This window comes from Macaca mulatta, chromosome 12 (assembly GCF_049350105.2).
Source record: "Macaca mulatta isolate MMU2019108-1 chromosome 12, T2T-MMU8v2.0, whole genome shotgun sequence".
Taxonomy (NCBI): Eukaryota; Metazoa; Chordata; class Mammalia; order Primates; family Cercopithecidae; genus Macaca; species Macaca mulatta.
Genome location: NC_133417.1, coordinates 83,969,177 through 83,993,887, shown reverse-complemented (window position 1 = coordinate 83,993,887; position 24,711 = coordinate 83,969,177). Strand labels below are relative to the sequence as shown.

The following is a 24,711-nucleotide window of genomic DNA, read 5'->3' as shown; positions in this document are numbered from 1 at the left end:
AACACCTATTGTTTAGCTCTACTTATGTCACAAACTAGTGTGATTTGGCTAACAACTCAAGGTCTTCCTGCTACACAAAAAGTTGTGTAAACTTGTCGTGAATCCCCAATTCCATGAACTGTAGAAACACAATACTTACTTGAAGTTTCTGACCATTTCCAGAAGTTTGCTTTCTCATGATCTCTTGTGTCCCTAGCTCCTTTGTATATACCAGCCAACTGTTTCTGCTGAAGCTAACCTGGGCTTGAAACCACATATTTTCCCCAGTTCCTGCTAGTAATTCATGCCCAGCCAGCATTTCCCAGTCCACTGATAAATTGTGGGTAGTGGTGGGTGAGCTCAGCTCAGTTTGGAACTCTCAGGCTACCTCACTTCTCCCTTCATCCCTACTCCATCCAGGACTACAGAAGGGAAATGCCTTCTTAAGTGCAGCAATTCAGCTCCTGCCTTCTACCCTGTGCTCAAATGTGCATACCTAAATCCATCCCATAGCTCAGCTAGAAAAGGGTTTTTCTGTAGTATAGTTTGAAGTTGGGTAGAGTGATGCCTCCAGCATCATTCTTTTGCTTAGGATTGCCTTGGCTATTTGGGCTCTTCTTTGGTTTCATATGAATTTTAAAAGTTTTTTTTCTAATACTGTGAAGAATGTCAATGGTAGTTTAATGGGAATAGTATTGAATCTATAAATTGCTTTGGGCAGTATGGCCATTTTCACGATATTGATTCTTCCTATCCATGAGCATGGAATGTTCTTCTATTTGTTTGTGTCATCTCTGATTTCTTCAAGCAGTGGTTTGCAGTTCCCCTAAAAGAAGTCCTTCACTTTTCTTGTTAGTTGTATTCCTAGGTATTTTATTCTTTTTGTGGCAGTTGTGAATGGGAGTTCATTTGTGATTTGGCTCTCGGCTTGCCTGATGTTGGTGTATAGGAATGCCAGCGATTTTTGCACATTGATTTTGTATCCTGAGACTTTGCTGAAGTAGCTTGTTAGCTTCAGAAGCTTTTGGTCTGAGATGATGGGATTTTTCCTGTATCTTTAGATGTAGGATCATGTCATCTGCAAAGCTAGTTTTACTTCCTCTCTTCCTATTTGAATGTTCTTCATTTGTTTCTCTTGCCTGATTGCCCTGGCCACAACTTCCAATACTATGTTGAATAGGCTTCCTTGTCTTGTACTGGTGTGCAAGGGGAGTGCTTCCAGCTTCTGCCCATTCAATATAATATTGGCTGTGGGTTTGTCATATATGACTCTTGTTATTTTGAAGCATGTTCCTTCAATACCTAGTTTATTCAGAGTTTTTAACATGAAGGAATGTTGAATTTTATCAAAGGCCTTTTGTGTGTCTATTGAGATTATCATGTGGTTTTTGTCTTTAGTTCTGTTTACGTAATGAATCACATTTATTGATTTGCATATGGGGAATGAAGCCTATTGATTGTGGTGGATAAGCTTTTTGATGTGCTGCTGGATTTGGTTTGCTAGTATTTTGTTGAAGATTTTTGCATTGATGTTCATCAAGGCCTGAAGTTTTCTTTTTTGTTGTATCTCTGCCAGATTTTGGCATAAGGACAAGTTAGGAGTCCCTCCTCCTCAATTTTTGGAATAGTTTCAGTAGGAATTGTACCAGCTCTTCTTTATACCTCTGATAGAAGTCAACTGTAAGTCCATCTGGTCCTGGGCTTTTTTTGGTTGGCAGGCTATTTATTACTGCCTCAATTTCAGAACTCATTATTGATCTATTCAAGGATTCAATTTCTTCCTGGTTCAGTCTTGGGAGGGTGCATGTGTCCAGGAATTTATTCATTTTTTTCTAGATTTTCTAGTTTATGTGCATAGAGGTGTTTATAGTATTCTCTGATGATTGTTTGTATTTCTGTTGGGTCAGTGGTAATAACCCCCTTATTTCAAATTGTGTTTATTTGATGCTTCTCTCTTTTCTTCTTTATTAGTCTTGCTAGTGGCCTATCTATTGTATTAATTGTTTTCAAAAAACTAGCTTTTTGGATTCATTGATTTTTTGAAAGTTTTTTTGTGTCTCTATCTCTTTCAGTTCAGCTCTGATCTTGGTTATTTCTTGTCTTCTGTCAGCTTAAGTGGTTTGTTGTTCTTGGGTCTTTCTTTTAGTTATGATGTTAGGTTGTTAACTTGAGATTTTTCTAGCTTTTTGATGAGGGCATTTTAGTGCTATAAATTTCTCTTTTTATACTGCTTTAGCTGCATCCCAGAGATTCTGGTACATTGTATCTTTGCTCTCATTAGTTTCAAAGAACTTACTAGGCTGGGCACAGTGGTTCATGCCTGTCATCCCAGTGCTTTGGCAGGCCAAGGTGGGTGGATCACCTGAGGTCAGGAGTTTGAGACCAGCCTGGCTAACATGGTGAAACCTCATCTCTACTAAAAATATAAAAATTAGCCAGGCGTAATGGTGTGCAACTGTAATCCCAGCCACTTGGGAGGCTGAGGCAGGAGAATTTATTGAACCCAGGAGGCAGAGGTTGCAGTAAGCTGAGATCGCGCCATTGCGCTCCAGCCTGGGTCACAGAGCAAGACTCTGTCTTTAAAAAAAAAAAAAAAAAAAAAAAAGAACTTCTTGATTTCTGCCTTAATTTCATTATTTGACCAAGAGTCATCCTGGGGCACATTGTTCAATTTTCATTTAGTTGTATGATTTTGAGTGAATTTCTTAATCTCAACTTCTAATTCTAATTTGATTGTACTATTGCCTGAGAGACTGTTATGATTTCAGTTCTTTTGCATTGGCTGAGGAATCTTTTACTTCTGATTATGTGATCAATTTTAAAGTAAGTGCCATGTGGCGATGAGAATAATGTATGTTCTGTTGTTTTGGTGTGGACGGTTCTGTATATAACTATCAGGTCCACAGTTAAAGTCTGGTGCGGTGTTAAAGTCTACCACTATTATTGTGTGGGGGTCTAAGTCTCTTTGAAGTTCTCTAAGAACTTGCTTTATGAATCTGGGTTCTCCTGTATTGGGTACATATATATTTAGGATATTCAGCTCTTCTTGTTGAATTGAACTTTTTACCTTTGTGCAATGCTCTTCTTTGTCTTTTTAAGTCTTTGTTGGTTTACAGTCTCTTTTGTCAGAAACTTGGAATGCAAATCTTAATTTTTCTGTTTTCTATTTGCTTGGTAAATTTTCCTCCATCCCTGTATTTTGAGCCTATGTGAGTCTTTGCATGTGAGATGATCTCTTGAAGACAGCATACCAATGGGTCTTGGTTCTTTATCCCACTTGCCATTCTGTGTCTTTTAAGTGGGCGTTTCCATTTACATTTAAGGTTAGTATTGTTATGTGTAGATTTAATCTTGTCATCATGGTGCTAGCTGGTTATTTGGCCAAAAAACCCCACAACCAACCCCATTAAATAATAGGCAAAGGACATGAACAGACACTTCTCAAAAGAAGACATACATACAGCCGACAAACATTAAAAAAAAGCTCAAAATCACTGATCAATAGAGAAATGTAAATCAAAACCACAATGAGATACCATCTCACACCAGTCAGAATGACTATTATTAAAATGTCAAAAAACAGTAGACGTGGCTGGGTGCGGTGGCTCACACCTGTAGTCCTAGCACTTTGGGAGGCCGAGGCGGATGGATTGTGAGGTCAAGAGATTGAGACCATCCTGGCTAACACGGTGAAACCCCATCTCTACTAAAGATACAAAAAATTAGCCGGCCGTGGTGGCAGGCACCTGTAGTCCCAGCTACTCAGGAGGCTGAGACAGGAGAATGGTGTGAACCCAGGAGGCAGGGCTTGCAGTGAGCTGAGATCATGCCACTGCACTCCAGCCTGGGTGACAGAGTGAGACTCCGTCTAAAAAAAATAAGCCAGGCACAGTGACTCACACCTATAATCCCAGCACTTTGGGAGGCCAAGGCGGGCAGATCATGAGGTCAGGCAATTGAGACCATCCTGGCTAACATGATGAAACCCCAACTCTACTAAAAATACAAAAAATTAGCTGGGCGTGGTGGTGGGTGCTTGTAGTCCCAGCTACTCGGGAGGCTGAGGCAGGAGAATGTCATGAACCTGACAGGCGGGGCTTGCAGTGAGCTGAGATCACACCACTGCACTCCAGCCTGAGTGACAGAGCGAGACTCTGTCACAAAACAAAACAAAACCAAATGGAAAAACAACAGAAGCTGGTGAGGTTGTGGAGAAAAAGGAATGCTGTTACCATGCTGGTAGGGAGTGTAAATTAGTTGAATCATTGTGGAATTGTGGAAGACAGTGTGGCATTTCCTCAAAGACCTAGAGGCAGAAATACCATTCAACCCATCAACCCCATTACTGGGTATATACCCAAAGGAATGTAAATCATTCTGTTATAAAGTTATATGCATGAGCATGCTCATTGCAATACTATTCATGATAGCAAAGACATGGAATCAACTTAAAACCCCATCAATGATAGACTGGATAAAGAAAATGTGGTACATATATACCATGGAATATGATGCAGCCATAAACAGGAATGAGATCATGTCCTTTGCAGGGGCATAGATGGAGCTGGAGGCCATTGTCCTTAGCAAACTAACTCAGAAACAGAAAACCAAATACCATGTGTTCTTACTTATAAGGAGGAGCTGAATGATGAGACCACATGGACACAGTTGGGGGAGCAACACACAATGGTGCCTGTCAGAGGGTGGGAGGTGGGAGGAGGGAGAGCATCAGGAATAATAGCTAATGGATGCTGGGCTTAATACCTGGGTGATGGGATGATCTGTATAGCAAACCACCATAGCACACTTTACCTATATAACAAACCTGCCCATCCTGTACATTTAGCCCTAAACTTAAAATTAAAGTTGGAAATAAAAAAAGAAGAGGGGTTTCCATTTCTATCCTCTTTAGAAAGCACTGGTTCTAGAGTTAAACATCTTGTTCTTTGATGCCATTCAGGCTACATGTGGACTAGCCATTTAAGTTTTTTGGACTTCAGACTTTTTATCTTTAAAATGAAGGAAGAGGACAGATTAAAGCTTCATATTTATTGTGGATCCTACCATAATGTACCATTCTCCCTCCCTGCACATGGATCTAAGAAAATGAGGTCTCAAACAAAAAGATCTTTTACCTTCATCTAGACCTCTAGCCATAACCTCTTAAGGTCCATCTTTCATATTCTCCCCCAACTACTCACCACTCTCAATCCAGCCACTCAGCCCTAACAAACTTTAACTAGTAGTTTCATCATCTAGATATACCTAAATCTAATATTATGAGTCTAAAAAAGAAGACAATGATCAAGGAGTCTGAAGTCTATTTCAGATTTGCTGAGAAAAGACTTTTAAAAATAATGAAAATGTAAATTCCATTTCACAAAGGATAGATCATAAATTCAACCAATTTACTAGTTAATATGCTGTCAAGATAGGCACAGACTTAACCTGCAGCAGAAAATTGTTAGATCCAAGTTGGTTTGAATGTGAGCTTTTGAAGGATGAGGACATTAGTAGTTCAATAAGCCAATAGTACTTAATATTTAATGTTTATTCCAGTCCTTTTTGTATGTACAGGGTCTTGCAATTTGTTCTAATCATAAAGAATGCTGTGAAAATGGCATTGGAAGGGTGTAGTATTTGGTGCTGAGTCCACTCTGATTTGGGTACAACACTTAGTCTCTCTGGTCTCAGGGTCTTTATTTGAGAAATTAGAATAATAATAACGGTTACCTTCACACATCTAAAAAGAAAATTTGGGGAAGAAATACAATAATATATGGAAGTACATGCTACTTTTCAAAGAAAAAGTGGCATAATTATTATGTTAATGAGTACATCAGAGTAATTTGATATATTAAATGTTTAATTTAATAGAAAAGCTATTTTCTGCTTTCCACTGAAAATTATCTCAAACTCTAGTAATATAGACTAAAGAAAAAAATTCTGAAAACCCAGAATTTTTATAAGTGCCTCTAATGTTGGTAATATCTGTACCCTAGAGATCTTATTTTCCCTTCTGCGATGTACTTAATCTCAGTGGAGTGTCCAGAGAAAAAATATTTTCCTGTTTTCAGTGATGAAAATATAATCAAGTGGAAAAAACTTTAATTCCCAAAAGGCATCTAGATTTCCAAACCGTATTCAAATCATTTGCAATGAAAAAGAAAGATTCCAGAAAAGGTAGATTTAAACCAGGTAAAGAAGATCTGCCTGTGGCTACTATTGACATACATCCTCAGGTGAGGTGCAGAGTGTTAAAGGAAGAAAAAAAGTTGGAAATTCCTTAGGGAAGTTGCCAAGAATGTTCTTCTTAACATCTGACTTTCCATTACATCGCTGTTGTCCGGGGGAATTATGACTGTAAGAATCAGGAAAACCTCCTGGGCACTGGCAACTGTCGTTGCAGTTAGCATTCAGTGAAGAATGACCCTTTAGAGTGGTAAAACTCTGGAAAATTTCACCTCTAATTGGACTCTCATAAATTTACTGGTATCCTGTTCTGACTGAATCTCCAACTCAGGGAATGCTTGCCCTATTTCTATTTTCTGAGCCAGAAATGAATGTACTGTAAATAGAATATATTATTAGTAAAACTAAAAGTCTTATAAAAGACTTACATAAAAGAGATAGCGAGGTTTTCTGGTGTTGATGTGAAATATTTACTAAGAATGCATTTAGAAAATATTTTTATTATGGTAAAATACACATAACGTATAATTTGCCATTTTATTCATTTTATATGTACAATTCAGTGGCATTAGTTACATTCGCAGTGTTTTGCAACCATCACCACTATCTATTTCCAAAACTTTCTCATCACCCCAAACAGAAACTCAGTACCCAGTAAAAAAAATAACTCTAATTATTACTTCCACTGGTAAGCTCTAATCCACTTTTTGTCTCTATGAATTTGTCTTTTCTAGGTACCTCATATAAATGGAATCACACAATATTTGTCCTTTTGTACCTGACTTATTTCACTTAGCATATGATGTTTTCAAGGTTCACCCATATTGCAGCATGTATCAGACCTTCATTCCTTTTTGCATAATGAATAATAATCCATTGTAATGACATGGTACATTTTGTTCATTCATCTGTCAATAGACACTTAAGTTGTTTCCACTTTTTGGCCCGTATGAATGATGCTACAATGAACATTGGTGTACGAGTATCTGTTTGAGTATCTGTTTTCAATTCTTTTGAATATATATAGGAGCAAAATTGCTGGGTCCCATGCTGGGTATTTCTGTTTTTAGCATTTTGAGGAAACACCAAAATATTTTCCACAGCAACTGCATTAACTTTTGTTCCCACCAACATTATATGTGTTCCAATTGGTCCACATCCTGTCCATAACTTGTTGTTTCTTGTTTGTTTCTTTTTAAAAAAGTCGTAGCCATCCTGTTAGGTGTGAAGTGATATATCATTGTGGTTTTAATTTGGATTTTCCTAAAGTGGATGATGTTGAGCATCTTTTCATGAGCTTATTAGCCAATGTATATCTCTTTTGGTGAAATATCTATTCAAATTCTTTATCCACTTTTAAAGCAAGTTGTTTGGATTTTTTGTTGTTGAGTTGTAGAAGTTCTTTTTATATTTTCGATATTAATGGCTTATCACACACATGATTTACAAATATCTTCTGCCATTCTGTAGGTTGCTTCTCATTTTCTTGATGATATTCTTTAAGAATGTATTCCAAAGCTGTGTGACTTGAATTATTTATATTTGCATATTAGAGGAAATTTCATAGCATGTGTGTTGCAAATGTGATGAAACACTTTCAGACAGTGTTAGAGGAGGACTAACCTGTTTTACATTATCTGTGTCACAGCAGTGTTTTACTCTAAATGCTTACTTTATATAGGAGCCAATTTATCTCTTTCCCTGTGCTCCTGTCGACCCACACTTCTCTGAGAAGTGTTGGGGAAGATGTTTCCATTTATATCTCCTCACTTTCTCTTTCCTACACAAGTAGGGAGGCCTGTGTCACCTTATTGGTGAGACTGGGGGAGCCTCAAGGGCTCTTTCCGCAGATCCACTTAACTATGGGCTGCAGGCTCTCTTCTCTCTCTGCTTCTGCTCACCTGGCCAGATGTCCCCACCTGGCAGACACAGGCCACAATCCCACCTAGGGCAGCCAGTTACGTATCTGTGCCTCAGATCCGCCTCTCTCCACAGGGAGGTTCTATGGGATAGGTTATAGGGAGAAAATGCAGAAATGCAAATCAACCCCATCCTCCAATCTAGCTTTACCAGTAATAACAGCATATATTCTTATCCCTCCCTCACCCGGACTTCTATTTCTCAGTTGATTCAGAATCTTGAAGGGAAAGGAATGAGATCAATTGGCACCTTCCAAATTCCAACACGAATTGATCTGTGTTTGAAATAGATGGTGTTCTCGGCTTCTATGTATGTAAAGTTCCTGCCTTATTTTTCATGGATCATTTTGAAGAAGGTGACTGGAACAACGTGGGAACAATGCCGGAATTGTGGCCGGGTGGTAATTAGTCAGTGCTTTAATTTCTCTTTTAGGGTTTTGAAAATGGAGAACTTTTTCCACTAAAAAATGAAAATAGTGTTCTCATAACTATGAGGCAGCACAACTTCCTGGTGACTTTCCCTGCCTTGCTTGGCACCTTGCTTCTTTATAGAATATTTTCTTTCCCTGGTTCATTTCCAGTGGCTAGAAGGGAGCAGTACAGTGGTCCAAGAGGCTAAAGTTTAAATAGCATTCTTTATATTTGAAAAGTGCCTTGGCCGATTCTGTAAAATATGGTTTTCACAAGTAGATGTGAGACATGTTGATTTAAGAGAGTCTAGGGTATCCATTAAAATAGGCTTCCTCAACATAGAGTTAGGGTACATAATATTCTGGATATCACAAATAATTTGTTACCAGTTCAGGTTGAGTGGGCGTTTAGAGTATGACCATAACCAATGAAGTGTTGATGGAGTTGATTTACCAAAAGGGCAAGAATTCTAGGAGAGAATTTTGTAGGCAGAGACCGAAGAGTAAGAAAATTTACAAAAGACACTCCTGACCTTGGCCCTGTCCTGGCCCAGGCATCAAGGTTGGACTTCTTAGCAGAGGCTGACAGGCCTGTGAAAAAGATGAGGCACACACCATACTTCTTTGTTGCTGGGACACCAAATGACACAGAATAGGCAAAAAAGAGAGGTGTCCTCCATATTTCTGCAAGGAACAGAAAGAACCTGGCTTGGTTATAGCAAATACTGTCAACTCTTTTGGCAGCTTTGAAAAGACCTAGTACTCAGGAATATTATGGTAGATGAAAGATGGCTATTAATTCTTTGAAATGTCTCCTCCTGAGAAGGGGATCTATGTCCCTTCCCTTAAAATAGGAGACTCTGTGACTGTTTAGAGTAATATGATGATGTTGTGCCATATTCTGGGCCCAGGCCTCAAGAGACTGGCTGCTTTTACTTCCTGAAACTTGGAATTGTAACTCTGGAAACCCACCTACCTTGTGAGGAAGTCAAACAGCACTGTAGAGAAGCCCATGTAGAAGAGAACTGAGGCTCCCAGGTAACAGCTTTGGCTGAAATCGAACAGTCAATCAACTTCCAGTCATGTGAGTGAGCCACCTTGGAAGTGGATTCTCCAACCCCAGTTGAGCTTCCCAGCTGACTTGCATGGGGCAGAGACGAGCCTTCTCCACTGAGTCCTGCCCAAATTGAGAATCATGAACAAAGTAAATGGTTGCTTGTTTCAGGCTACTAGAATTTGCGGTGGCATGTTACACAGCCACAACTGGAACAGAGTGCAAATGCAGAAGGAGCACCCTATAGGGATTTTGAAGGCAGTGCTCATAAATGAAAAGGCACAGGCAGAGGAAAACAAGAGTTTTTATGGGAAGACAGTGGATAAGTGGAACTGAGTTTCTCTAAAGAGAAAGATGGGGTGATAATCCTAACGATAAGTAAAAAGAAAATTCTGAATTTATGAGAGATTTACTTTATGAAGAATGAATGAGAACAGATTCAAAGATATGTCTACCATAATGTTAGACTGTTTGACTTGCATTCTGATAAAGTTTCTTGATAGAAAAATGTTGTAGTTATAATTCAGCACACAGATATATACACAAACTATTATGGGTATATTGTGGAAAATAGGGTATTTAGTTCTTCCAGGAAAACCTTGACAGAAAAAGTGATATTTGAGCTGCCCTGGAGATGAATATGAGTTTTCCAGAACCCATAGACTAATTTAATGGACAAACAATAGATAGGGAGAGAAATATTTGCAATTTACATGAAAGTCAAATGGTTATAATCCTTCATATTGATAAGAAATATAAATGAAATCAATAAAAAATGGACAATTTACAAAAGAGAAATACATTTCCAGTAAACATTTAAAAAGATCAACATCAGAATTACCTGAGAAATGAAACAATAATTAAAAAGATACACCATTATTTGCTAATATACCATTATGAATTCAAAATAGCAATAACATCCAATGATGGTGAGAATGTGAGTAAAGACTTGTTGAGACTTTGGATTGACACAAGCTTTTGGAAACTGGAAAGCATGAAAATGTAAAATGCATGCATTCTGTGTACTAACTTCACCTCCAGGAAACTATCCTTGGAAATGAAAGCACTAGTAGAGATATTGATATAAAGATGCTTTTGATCTGATATTGACCATGTTTTCACATTTTTTTAAACTTTTAAGTTCAGAGGTACATGTGCAGGTTTGCTATTTAGGTAAGATTGTGTCATGGGGGTTTGTCGTACAGATTATTTCATCACCCAGATATTAAGCCTAGCACTCTACTAGTTATTTTCCTGATCCTCTCATTCCTCCCACCATCCACCCTCCATTAGAACCCAATGTCTCTTGTTCCCCTCTATGTGTCCATGTCCATCTGTCCTCATCATATAGCTCCCATTTACAAGTAAGAACATGCAAAATTTTGTTTTCTGTTAATGCTTTAGTTTGCTAAGGATAATGGCCTCCAGCTCCATCTATGTCCCTGCAAAGGACATTATCTCATTCTTTTTTATTGCTGCATAGTATTCCATGGTGTTTACCACATTTTCTTTATTCAGTGTACCACTGATGGGCATTTAGGTTGATTCCCTGTCTTTGCTATTGTGAATAGTGCTGCAATGAACATGTGTTTTTAGTAGAACAACCTAACTAGAAACAAAACAATATACAATAACAGGGGAAATAAAATTTTAAATTGGTAATTTATGCTTTTTTCATACTGTGAAATATTATGCTGAGCCCTAGGCTTCTTACTTGTGACATAGATAAATACAGAAGTTTAAGCCAGTGTTCATTGGGCTTTATGTTATTTGTCACTAAAAACATTTCTATTTGAAAGGCCAGGATCATAGCTAGCATTTTTGAAATCATAGGCCTGTAGTCTCCAGATATTAGTTTTCTGTTTAGAAGGTAGTCCTTTAAAATATAAGCCTACAAACAAAATTTTTTCATGGAAAATAGAACCCATAGTCCTTATTAGTATGACAAAAAGGCTCTAGGTCTGAGATTTAGACAGACAGGACAAAACTCTGACTGTTCAATGTAAATGAAAAAGACAGAGATAAAGTGGACACAGAATCCATCCATCCCCTACTCCCAATCTTCAATACGTCTGAGTAAGATTATATACTTTTGTATTCTGTCAAGAAGGTAGCAGTTCTTTCTACTCTAGAAAAGACATGAAATTGTCTCTCAGTACCTATGTAGGATTGGTTCCAGGATCTCTGCAGATACCAAAATTCACTGATGCTCAAGTCCCTTATATAAAATGGCATAGTATTTGTGTATAAGCTATGCACATCCTCCTTTATACTTTAAATCATCTCTAGATGACTTATAATATATAAAATAATGTAAACATTATGCAAATATTATACCACATTGGTTTCATATTTGTATTAATTTTTGTTATGTTATTTTTTTCTGAATATTTTTATACATGGTTTATTGAATCTGTGGATGTGGATGTGAAGAACCAAGTGTCCATATGTATTGTACTTAGCCTAGAATGAGAGGATTTTCTTTTATTTTGTTTTGGTTTGTCTGTGTGTTTTAAGTCCACTATGACTCCTGCCTGATTAGCCTTAGCCAGAATGCTTCTTTTCTAAACTATAGACTTTGTCTGTGATATAGTAATAATGTATAATACTGTATAAATGTATTATATACATATATAATAAATATAATAATGTATAAATGTGTCAAACACTAGAGATTTCAAGTGGCATGACTATATCATTCTCATGACAAGTTCCTCTAGCTAATACTCTTCGGGAGAATAAAGTAAACTTCTGACTGTATGATTAGCCTTGTTCTCCAAATTTTCTGTGTACTCCATCTCCTTGCTACCATATATTTGAAACTTAGGTCCTTGAGTGAAATTACAATTTTCATCTTTTTTACTGGTTCTAGTACCACAAAAGATGAAATGAACATCCTCCACCCTGTCTCTACTAACCGCAGCTATAAACCCAGCTGGAATGCATGTATGACGAGGATGATGAAGAGTTAATGCCTGCAGATAGATTGGGGGAAAGGATTAGAATTCCAAATACCACCAAACCAGCGGTGTTTTCATATGTCCTTGCTCTGGTATTTCCCAGGTTGAATTCAAAGACAAATTGACACCCTGATATATGTACCAGATGTGGACAGAAAAAGTTCCAGAAAAGCCCTCTCTTTCAGTTCTGAGCAGAGGAAAGAGGCTCCAAAGGTCAGAGAGGGAGAGGGAAAAATCCCTTGCTTTTGTTTTTTGCTTTTTGTGTTTCTATTGTCTCTGCATCAGTCCAGGCCACAGTGGCAGTGGTGATAGTGAAAGTGGAGCAACCAGGCAGATGCCTACCCTCCAAGAGAGGGGAAAACTCTCTGGCCAGAAGATCGATGGTCCCAGAGCTTGGAATGAATTCACATTGCTTTTTCTCTCCCCACCCTTTCTGCTGCTTGGTCCTACAGGTGCCATGAGAGGATGTGCACAGCAGAGTGAGGAAGCTAAAGCCCCAGCTTTAATGCCAGAGAACCAGTAAGGGGGGCTTCCCTGGTACAAATTTTAGGCACTGAGTCAAGCCAGTAAAGTGGGAAGACAGAGAAAGCAAAAGAGCAGTCTCACCTTTCAGCTCCATCACTCATATTATATAGATGGTTCTCTGATTTTTTTTTTTAAGTAAGCTTAATTACTCTGTCAGTAGACAAAAAACTCTGAAGAACCATAAGTTCTCAAATTCAATTTCATAAGACGTGTTTTTCACTTTAACAGCCAACTCAAAACCCATCCCAAGCATTTCCGTAGTTGAAACTGGAGAAACGCAAACCACCCAAGGCTATTGCTGACTGCTTTGAGTGCCTGAGATTCTTAGGTTCAGTGATCCCATAGGCTATTAAACTTTTATTAACATGTTGAAAAGAAAACACTTTGCTAGTGTGTCACACTTCTTGGAGCAGCAATAAATAGAAATCCATAAGGCAAACCACAAATGCAAGCTGCATATGTAATTTAAATTTTTTGGTAGTCCATATATGAATTCTGGAGCATTAAATGTTTACATTGCAAAATAACAAATGCCTCAAATTGATGATCTAAGCTTTTCCCTTAAGAAACTAGAAAAATAAGAGTAAATTAAAACCAAATCAAGCAGAATGATGGAAAAAATGAAAATAAAAGCAGAAATCAGTGAAATTGAAAATAGTAAAACAATAGAGAAAATCAGTAAGACCAAAAGCTGGTTTTTTGAAAGGCTTTCTTGGCCAGACTGAGAAAAGAAAGAAAGAGGGCAAAAATTACTAATATTAGACATAAAAAACGGGTATCACTATAAACCCCACAGATATTAAAAGTATAATAAAGGAATACTGTGAACAACTCTATGTACATATTCAACACTTAGATGAAAGAAACCAAACCTTAAAAATCATAAGCTACCAAAACTACTCAAGAAGAAAAGTAAAAAAAGAGCCAAGTGAAAATAATTTGATATGTTTAATTTACCGCAATATATATAAAAATATTATCTCTTAGCATCTAATCTTTATAAAAATTGAGATAGTTTAATCTTTTTGCATTAAAACTTCAAAGTCCAGTATACACTTTGTATTTATAGCACATCAGAATTTGAACAAGTCACGTTTCGGGTACCTAGTGGCCCTCCATATTGGGTAGAGCAGATTTAGAGAATAAAGAAGACTACATCTTCTGGGGATGAAAATAGTTCATTTTTTTAGCCCAGGAAAAGCCTGCTTACCAAATTAATGCATACAGAGCCTGAAAAGGAAAATTGTGAGAGGAGATTTATTTCAAGGATGAGAAAAGAAAGAAAACCAGGCCAAATTATTTCTAATAGCAAATGTTTGAAGGCAACTAATAAAGCAGTATTATTAGATACTGTCATAGGATGAGTAGGAATATTTTTCTTAATGTCATATTTTCAAAAATAGGTATGCCTGTAAATTTATTGGTATATGTATATAGTAACTATTCCAATTATTTTACTTAGAAAAGCAATTTCTTTAAAATGAATGAATTATATAAGCATTTTGCAACAGTGAAATGAAAACATACTAATCCAGTTTGAAAGACTAGCAGTAAAAGACAGTAATTAAATGGTGAATTGTCTGTTTACAAATTCTGGAAGCATTAATGCACATTTCACTAATAATATTATATGTAATTAATTTGTTGTTCATTGTTCATCCATTGCTCAAATATTGCTCAGTGGATTTTTTATGGTTATGTTTCTTAATAATGATAACAACATGGGAGGCCAAATGCAATTCAGATTCTAAAAATAGCTGAAAGGATTTTGTTAATATGCCTTAGTTAGTTTTGCTTAATATTGGTTAATGGGTCATTAAAGATTTCCGTTAGCATATTTGGAAAATGAACTAACTTAAAAATTGTTTTTGGTATTGCTTTATTTATAAATATTTCACATGTGACTAATTTTCGTTTATGGTTGTAGATATGGCCTAAGTTCTGAATAATAAACAAAGGGGGGGATATATATGTTATTTAAGAATGTGATCTCTAATAACTTCAGTGTTCTATCAATGTTTATAGCCATTTAATGTATTGTGCTTAGAGAGGAGAGAATTATGCTCTGGATATTACATATACAAATAGGATAAAGATTTAAATCTCTGGTAGAGCCTGTTCTCCAGGACTAAGCAAGACACCTGGAAAAAGTACTAGATAATTAATCAAGATTAGAAAGGCAAAAAATTAAAAATGTTGGATTTTCTTTTTCTTCCAAGAACAGAAAACTTTCTATATCACCTGAGACTTAGAACTGGCCTGCAAAAAGGGTTAAACACAGGGATATCAAACATTTTCAGTCCTGAAATTTCCATCATAACCAATTGATTAGTTATCATAAGTGATTCCTTTTAATAAATCATGTTTATACTTCTAACCAAAAATCCCTGCTAAGCTTGCAAATAGGATTTTGCTATAATTCCTAGAATGTTCATGAGTAACTTATGGACGCAATATGTAACTATGGGACACCCTCTGTGTAAACAGCTCAGAGTTGGTACACAAAGGATTGTGGGTATGAAATATTGCAAAATAAAGTTTTTACTCCCTTGAAAAACTTATAGAAGCAATAATGGTTCCTATCTATGAATCATCTACTATATGCCAATCATTGTATTAGATGCATTAGATATTTAATCTTTAAATTAACCTTGTGAGATAGGAAATATTTTCATTTCACAGATGATTAAACAAATTCAGAAGTGGCTATGCCCAAGTCCCACAATGGCCTATTAGTCATTGCTACTCTAACTTATTTAAGGAGGTTAGTATTAATATTTAAAATATAGTCATGGCAAGATAATATGTGGAAGACTATATACAAAATGCTGACAGATGGCTCATAAAGAGTCATCAGCCCAAGAGAGGGAAGTATTTACTTGCATCTCAAAAGAAGTGATGGGTAAAGATTGGGAATCAGACTGGCATTCCAGATTAGAGTACAGGATTAGCAAATATCCTGAGATATTTGGCTGAGACAAATATAAGCAAAATTCACATGGGGCACGTGAAGAACTCTGTCAGGAAATATGACATGAGGTTACTGTGTTGTGGAGAATAGGGGCTGGGGCTGAATGGCAGTACACACTGGGCTACACAGTTAGATTTGATTATGGCCAAGAGTGGGTTTTTAAAGTGGGGATAGATTTAATAAAATAGAGTTTTATGAAGGTTGCCTTTATAACTACATGTGGGATGGACTTGAATGGGAAATTTGGGGAGTTAAAATAAGTATTTGGATACTATTAATAGACATTGGAATTTAGTCTGGGGTTTTCAGTGAGCGTAAATAGGATAAAATTTAAAAGGTTTTGTTTAGCAACATAGTGTATTTGTATAGTATATTGATGAAGTAATGAATTATAAACAATATATTTTAGAATCAATAATTTTACAAATAGTGAGGGAAAAGTCAAAGATAATCCCAAACCTTAAAGCCTATAGGATAAAAAACAACAGATATCCCACTGGTATTATTACATAATTGCCAAAGGGTACCATTTTGAATCAGAATGTCCTTTATATTTGGCAGATTGGAGGTCACTGACATCATTTGCTAAAATAGTTTCAAGGGAGCCATGATGCTGGATACAAAGTTGCAATTGTTTAATGAACAAATGTAAAGAGAAAAATTTGCAGTAGTAAGAGTAAACTATTGTTCCACTGAAGAGTGATGCTGACTGAGAAGCTTTTGTTAGTATGGGAGAGATGAGGGTTCAGGAAATGAGCAGCCTGCACTTATAAAGTATAGTGTGAGTGTTAGTGAAGAATTCATTTGCTATGAATCTGAATTTCCAAGAGATACAGTTGTGAAGTTTGGAAGGAAGGGAAGCAGTGATAGGAAGATTATAAAGCAGACAGATGACCAGTTCTTAGGTGAACAAAAACGGGAGGAATGTAAGGCAAGGTGGAGTTACCAGCCTTGCAGTGCCCAGTGCTCATAGTGGAATTGATCTCATGGTATTCTGGGTGGGAAGTCTGGGATGGTGACTTCTTGCTCCAGTGTTCTCCGTCTGATGACTGTTTCTAGGCAGTTCAGGAAACCATGAGAGGAAAGGGGGTGAAAATGAACAATCTCATCTCGCATGTTTTCACCTGTAAGTGGGAGCTAAACATTGAGTACACATGGACACAAAGAAGGGAACAACAAACACCAGGGCTACTTTTGGGTGAACAATGGGAGGAGGGTGTTTTAGCTTGTTTTCATGCTGCTAATAAAGACATACTGAGACTGGGAAATTTACAAAAGAAAGAGGTTTAATGGACTTACAATTCCACATGGCTGAGGAGGCCTCACAATCATGGCAGAAGGCAAGGAGGGACAAGTCACATCTTACATGGATGGCAGCAGACAGAGAGAGAGCTTGTGCAGGGAAACTCTTCTTTTTTTTTTTTTTTTTTGAGACGGAGTGTCGCTCTGTCACCCAGGCTGGAGTGCAGTGGCACAATCTCGGCTCAGTGCAACCTCCTCCCAGATTCACGCCATTCTCTTGCCTCAGCCTCCCGAGTAGCTGGGACTACAGGCACTGGCCACCATGCCCAGCTAATTTTTTTGTATTTTTAGTAGAGATGGGTTTTCACCATGTTAGGCAGGATGGTCTCGATCTCCTGACCTTGTGATCACCCGCCTCGGCCTCCCAAAGTGCTGGGATTACAGACTTGAGCTACTGCAACCGGCTGGAAACTCTCATTTTTAAAAGCATCAAATCTCGTGAGACTCATTCACTATCACAGGAACAGTGCAGGAAAGAGTTGACTTCATAATTCAATCACCTCCTACTAGGTTCCTCCCATGACATGTGGGAATTGTGGTTGTTACAATTCAAGATAAGATTTGGGTGGGGATACAGTCAAATCATTTCATTCTACCCTCACAAATCTCATGTCCTCACATTTCAAAACACAATCATGCCTTCCCAGCAGTCCCCCAAAGTCTGAACTAATTTCAGCATTAACTCAAAAGTCCACAGTCCAACATCTCATCTGAGATGAGGCAAGTCCCTTCACACCTTGAGCCTGTAAAATCAAAAGCAAGTTAGTTACTTCCTAGATACAATGAAGGTACAGGCATTGGGTAAATACAGCCATTCCAAATGGCAGAAATTGGCGAAAACAAAGGGGCTACAGGCCCCATGCAAGTCCAAAATCCAGCAGGGCAGTCAAATCTTAAAGCTCCAAAATAATCTCCTTTGACTCCATGTCTCACATCCAGGTCATGCTGATGCAAAAGGTAGGTTCCCATGGTCTTGGGCAGCTCCGGGGCTGTGGCTTTGCAGGGTACAGCCTCCCTCCTGGCTGCTTTCATGAGCTGGCATTGTGTCTGTGGCTTTTCCAGGTGCACGGTACAAGCTGTCAGTGGATCTACCATTCTGGGTCCTGGAGGAGACTGGCCCTCTTCTCACAGCTCCACTAGGCACCGCTGCGGGGGGACTCTGTGTGGGGGCTCTGACCCCACATTTCCCTTCTGCACTGCCCTGGCAGAAGTTCTCTATGAGAGCCCTGCCCCTCAAGCAAACTTCTGCCTGGACATTCAGGTGTTTCCATACATCCTCTGAAATGTAGGCAGAGGTTCCCAAACCTCTTGTCTTCTGTGTACTTGCAGGCTCAACACCACATAGAAGATGCCAAGGCTTGAGGCTTGTACCCTCTGAAGCCATGGCCTGAGCTTTATGTTGGCCCCTTTCAGCCATGGCTAGAGTGGTTGGGACGCAGGTCACCAAGTCCCTAGGCTACCCACAGCACAGGGACCCTGGGCCTGGCCCACGAAACCACTTTTTCTTCCTAGGCGTCTGGGCTTGTAATGGAAGGGGCTGCAATGAAGACCTCTGACATGACTTGGAGACATTTGCCCCATTGTGTGGGAATTAACATTTGACCCCTCATTACTTATGCAAATTTCTGTAGCCAGCTTGAATTTTTCCTCAGAAAATGGGATTTTATTTTCTATCACATTGCCAGACTGCAAATTTTCTGAACTTTTATACTCTGCTTCCCTTATAAAACTGAATGCCTTTAACAGCACACAAGTCATCTCTTGAATGCTTTGTTGCTTAGAAATTTCTTCTACCAGATACCCTAAATCATCTCTCTCAAGTTCAAAGTTCCACAAATCTCTAGGGCAGGGACAAAATACCACCAGTCTCTTTGCTAAAACACAACAAGTTCTCATTTTCATCTGAGACTGCCTCAGCCTAGACTTTATTGTCCATATCACTATCAGCATTTTGGACAAATCCATTCCGTAAGTCTCTAGGAAGTTCCAAACTGTCTCACATTTTCCTGTTTTCTTCTGAGCCCTCTAAACTGTTCCAACCCCTGCCTGTTACCTAGATCCAAAGTTACTTCCACATTTTCAGGTATCTTTTCAGCAATGTCCCACTCTACTGATACCAATTTACTGTATTAGTCCATTTTTACACTGCTGATAAAGACATACCCAAGACTAGGCAATTTACAAAAGAAAGAGGCTTAATGGACTTACAGTTCCATGTGGCTGGGGAGGCCTCACAATCGTGGCAGAAGGCAAGGAAGAGCAACTCATGTCTTACATGGATGGCAGCAGATGAAGAGAGAGAGAACTTATGCAGGGAAACTCCCGTTTTTAAAACCATCAGATCTCGTGAGACTCATTCGCTATCACGAGAACAGCACAGGAAAGACCCACTTCCATAATTCAGTCAATTCCCACTGGGTTCCTTATGCAACACCTGGGAATTGTAGGAGTTACAATTCAAGATGAGATTTGGGTGGGGAGACAGCCAAACCATATCTGAGGATGAGGATCAAAAAATTACCTATCGGGCACTGTGCTGATTAACTGGGTGACAAATATCTGTATACCAAACCCCTGTGACACACCGTTTATCTATATAACAAACCTGTACATGTATCCCTGATTTTAAAGTGGAAGTTAAAAAAAAGAAAAAGAAAAAGAAAATGAACAATCTCCCTAAGGAGCAGTAGAGAAGAGGAAGGAAGTCCTAAATAGGTGATTCTTAACTGGACTGGCATCAGAATCAACCGAGGAACTTAAAAAAATAAACGACAGGACTCATATATTCAGGCCCCAAACCCAAAGAGGCAAAGAAAGGCTGGAGTGCCTGTATGTTTTTTAAAAAGTTTTTGCAGTAATTCTAAAACACAACGAGGAATAAGAAGCTCTGACTATAACCTAAAGAAACATTTTTCCATTAAACAACAACATTAAAGTGCCATCAATGGAACTGAAAAAGAGACTAATGGAAAGTTAGAGGCAAAAATATTCAGGGTCCCATCACAAACATTTTGAGAAAAGGAAATTCTAACAGGTATTGAATAGTGTTGAAAACAGCAGTGTGTGTGGGGAAGCTGCCATGAGCTCTGACAATGAGGAAATTACCATTGCTCTCTGAAATTCTTGGAGTGCTTCCCACTTACCTTATTTGGCCATGATCTCCTCTGAGTACCTTCTATAACTTGCAGCCTACCTACCTCTACTATAGTGTACGTTCCATGACAGACCATGAGTGTTTCGTTTTCATCTTTGTGAGATTGTGGGCATATTTCTATCCGTAGAGCCTAGCACTGTGCTTGGATTACATGTTCAACAAATGTTTGTGGAATGAATGAGTAAAGGAATGAATGAATGAATACATATATTCATGACATAATCACAGGAACAGTTCATCCCTGTAATAACAAAAGAAACACGCGAAAAAGGAATGTGGGTAAAGAAACAAAATAGAGATGATTTAAATGGTATTCACATACCTTGCTGTTCTTGCTTGCAACAGTTCTGAGGGTTTGAAGAAGACTCAATTATTAATGTATGGAACATTTGGGCTCCTAAGAGAACGTGGTGGAACGGATGAATAATTAATGTTGTTAGTTTTTCTGATTTGTGTCATTATTCTTCTTTTAACTGAGCCAGAGGATGGATTTCCCTGTAAATTATAGATGTCCTCATTTTAGAATGTCAATGTGGCCTCCTGAGCTTTGCCCTCACCTAAGCCGGGCCTGTCTCTCTCTACTGTGCTTCCTCCGAGTTTCTCAACCAGTGTCTCATTATGCACAGTACAGTGTCACATTAATGTGGTACTTACACAAGTATGGCCTGTATAATGTATTTCAAGCGTGGTTTATGAAGTATTTACATTCATATCATCTTGGGTACCTGTTAAAGGGCAGCTCTCCAGACCTCTATGAGATAAGACTCTCTGTGGGTAGAGCAAGGCCATCTGTACTTGGCACCTGCAGCTCTAAGGCTCTTCCTCATCATGTAGCATTGATTTTAATGTAAGTTTGCTTATATTTTTACATATGTATATATTTCTCATAAGAGTGTAAGTTTTCCTCAGGACAGAGATTGTGTTGGTGCACATTAAGTTATTTTCTAGATAATTTTTGTCTAAATTTGTAAGAAATTTAGAGCCCAAATTGTGATATATGTATAAACATAACACAGTGGACTTTTATTGCATGATTGCTAGGTGCCAATCACTTTCAAAAATTTAATATTTAATTTCAAACTTTACATATATTTAAATGTTTTAAATGTATTAATCTGTTTAATCTTTAAAATAATCATATGAGTTAAATTTCGTAACAGGCAATGTAACTTAGCAGTTGAGTATGTATGTTCTGCCTGCCTGGATGTGTGTTCCAGTGTTGCTGCTTGGATGTGTAACTCTGGGAAAGTTACTTATCCTCTTTCTGCCTCAGTTTCCTCATCTGTAAATTGGAGGTAGTAATACCTACCTCGGAAGGTGGATGTGAGGATTTAGTGAGTTGAAACCTTTAAAGAATTTGAAACAAGGCTTCACACATAGTGAGTGCTGAATGATTACCTCTTATTATTTTTAATTTCCATTTTACAATTGAAGAAACTAATGCATATACAAGTCTGTATACACAAATGTATATACAGTCATTTGCCCTGGTCATATAGCTAGGAAGCTGTGGAGCTGGGGCTCCCACTCCAGTGGTGTGCATTTGTGCGATTCCCCATACCCAGCATGCTGTGTGCCCTTCAATCATTAACTGTAGTATGAGATCCCACTCATTCAGGGGATCACCTCTAAGCTGACTGGAAAGGACCACTCAGTAATTTCTTTAGCAATACTGAGGCCGTGGATCTCATAGGATTTGCAGGAACCTCATCACATAGCATCAAGATGGCCCTGCTCCACCTGGCTAGCTTCCCTGTCTACTATGTGCCTCTGTCCTTGGCATTGGAAGGGACACACACACAAAATGTAAAAGGCATTCTTGACCTCAAGAAATATATGATGTATAATATATAGAGAACAAAATGACCCTGGTAGACTCACAAAGCAGTTAAATAACAGTGAAGTCACAACATCAAGGCACTAGCTGATTAAGTCCCCAGATGAAAGACATTGATAGTGAAAGTACCATAGACATATTCATGGAGAAAGAGGAATTAATTTAGCTGGAGTGGTTTCATGGAGAAGACAGAATTTAAGGTCAACCTTGATATACAAAGTTGTGGGAGTAAGTGACGTGAGACAGAAAAGTGTTTGCGGCAGGGAAGAGAGCTAGCTCTTCAACTTAGAAAAGCTGCCTCTTTCCTCTGCTTTGGGTTCATCCTGTGAGCAGATGTTAGCTTAGTACTCGTATTTATTTATCTTTCTGTTTGGTACAAAAACTTCCTATTGCTCTAGCTTTCATCGAGTCTTGGGGAATGTGTCATTCTCTTTGTTGTTATTTTTGTATTTTATTCAAGCATGGTAGAGTTCAGATTCTCCAGTAAGACACACAATGGTATTCTTGATAAGCCTCCAGGACTCTGTTTTTTCAGTCACTTGAAAGGCCACAGAACTCTGCAAAAAAGGTAGTGAAATCCAAACAAATCCAAGCGTACAGACAACTCCCTCAAATAGCAGAAACTACTATTATTTGGCCCATACACCTGTAGATTATTTCTAATTACATTATTTACTTCATTTAACAGAACAGATATGGAAGAGTCATTTATATGCAAATATCCAAAAAGAAAAAATTAAGGAAATGCATTTATGAGAATTAATGTTGTAGAGCCTTTTAGATGCATTTGAAATCTGTTTTAAAATGCCATCTTTTATTAGGCCTATGCAAAAGAAATATTTTTGGAACAATTATTTTGCAGTAAACTGAGAAGAAAATATCTGATCTGGTTCCATTTACAATGCACTTAGTCCTATGTAATTATAAAGGGACTAAGTTGTAACTGGCATTTCCATTATAAACAGATTTTATGGTCCTTTAATACATGGTTCTAGTTTGAAAAGTGACCAAGAAAACACAAATCCTTATTTTTTTAATCCAAATTGACTAATTCAATACAATGTCAGAATTTTTCAAGTTGCTTTTCATAATTTTGTCTCTTTCTGTTACTGTGTATGTCACTGACATTTCCTAGTGACAGCAGAACCATTTGATCTTTTACTAATTTGGTTTTAGCACAGGAGCCCCTGAAAATTAGAGAGCTGACACGAGAATTCTCAATTCACTGAGGGCTGTGGTCTAGCTTTCAGTTAGAGGCGAATTTCCACTTGGGACGGCTGTGACCCTCAGGTTTTCAGCAGCCCATTAGCTGCAGCTTCTATTTCAAACTGAAGCCAATCAGAATACTAGTTCTGTCATTTGTGTGCCAGTTTGGATTAGGGGCAGCCTATACAAATAGGACAAGGTAATACCCCCTTCAGATAGGCATGGGCAATTAGGTTTGCATAGCTAAAATTAAGTGGTGGTATGTTCATTTCTCTTTCACCAGAAAAAATAGTTGAAGCCAGAAATTCATTGTGCCTGTCAACAGTATGTGTAAACTCAAGATCAAATTCAGCATGGTTTACAAAGGAAGGTATAACCTATTTGTTAATGAAGAAATAAAGGCATAAAATACATATAAAAGGAAGTATGTAATTTCCAAAGTATTTATTATCTTATAATTATCTTACATTTTGGTTACTATTAATGATGATGATTATGCTAAGTTACTAACTTTTATGGAAGACTGAACAGTAGCCAGGTGATGTGCTAACAATCATATGCTAATTAGCTAGCATGTGAAAAAGGATTTATTATCAACATCAAGGTTTTCCTTACATCCCTGAAATCACACCACATATTTGCTTATTTATTCCATCAACTTTTATGACTAACCCTAACTGCCATCAGGAAATGTTGAAGCCTGTAGAAATATAAGCATTGCATGTAACTGAGCTGTAACCACTAAAATATCTTCACAGAATCCAAGTAAAACTAGATGAGAATAATTAACATTACATAAATGCATATGTATTTACTTTAGAGACTGCTTTCATATCATTGCCTCATTTTAGCATATATAATAAGGACCAGTGTGGTATGGACTCATTTTCACAGGTAAGGGAGCTGAGTGTCAGAGAGATTAAGGACAACTGAGTCTCAGAGAGATTAAGGGACTTGCTCAGGTTTAGTAACTGACTGAGCTGGGACCCACACTCTGATTAAAATCTCATTTTCATGATCTTACCATGATGTTGGATCCTGTGGCTTCCTGGCACAAGCTGAGCATGGAAGCCCGCTGCTATCTAGAAATACACACCTGATCCCATGAGAAGTGCTGTCGTATCACAGCCAACAGTGGTCTCATGGGATCAGGTGTATGTTTCTAGGTAAGCCTAAGACTGGCCCAGTTCCAGCTTGGAGGA

The 24,711-nt window shown here is 38.0% G+C and overlaps 1 protein-coding gene across 11 annotated transcripts in view; it reads left to right on the top strand.

Moving 5' to 3' along the window:
• The window catches only part of CCDC141 (coiled-coil domain containing 141), a 247,151-nt gene that overhangs the window by 6,369 nt on the left and 216,071 nt on the right, over positions 1-24,711 (top strand). The window lies entirely within an intron of this gene.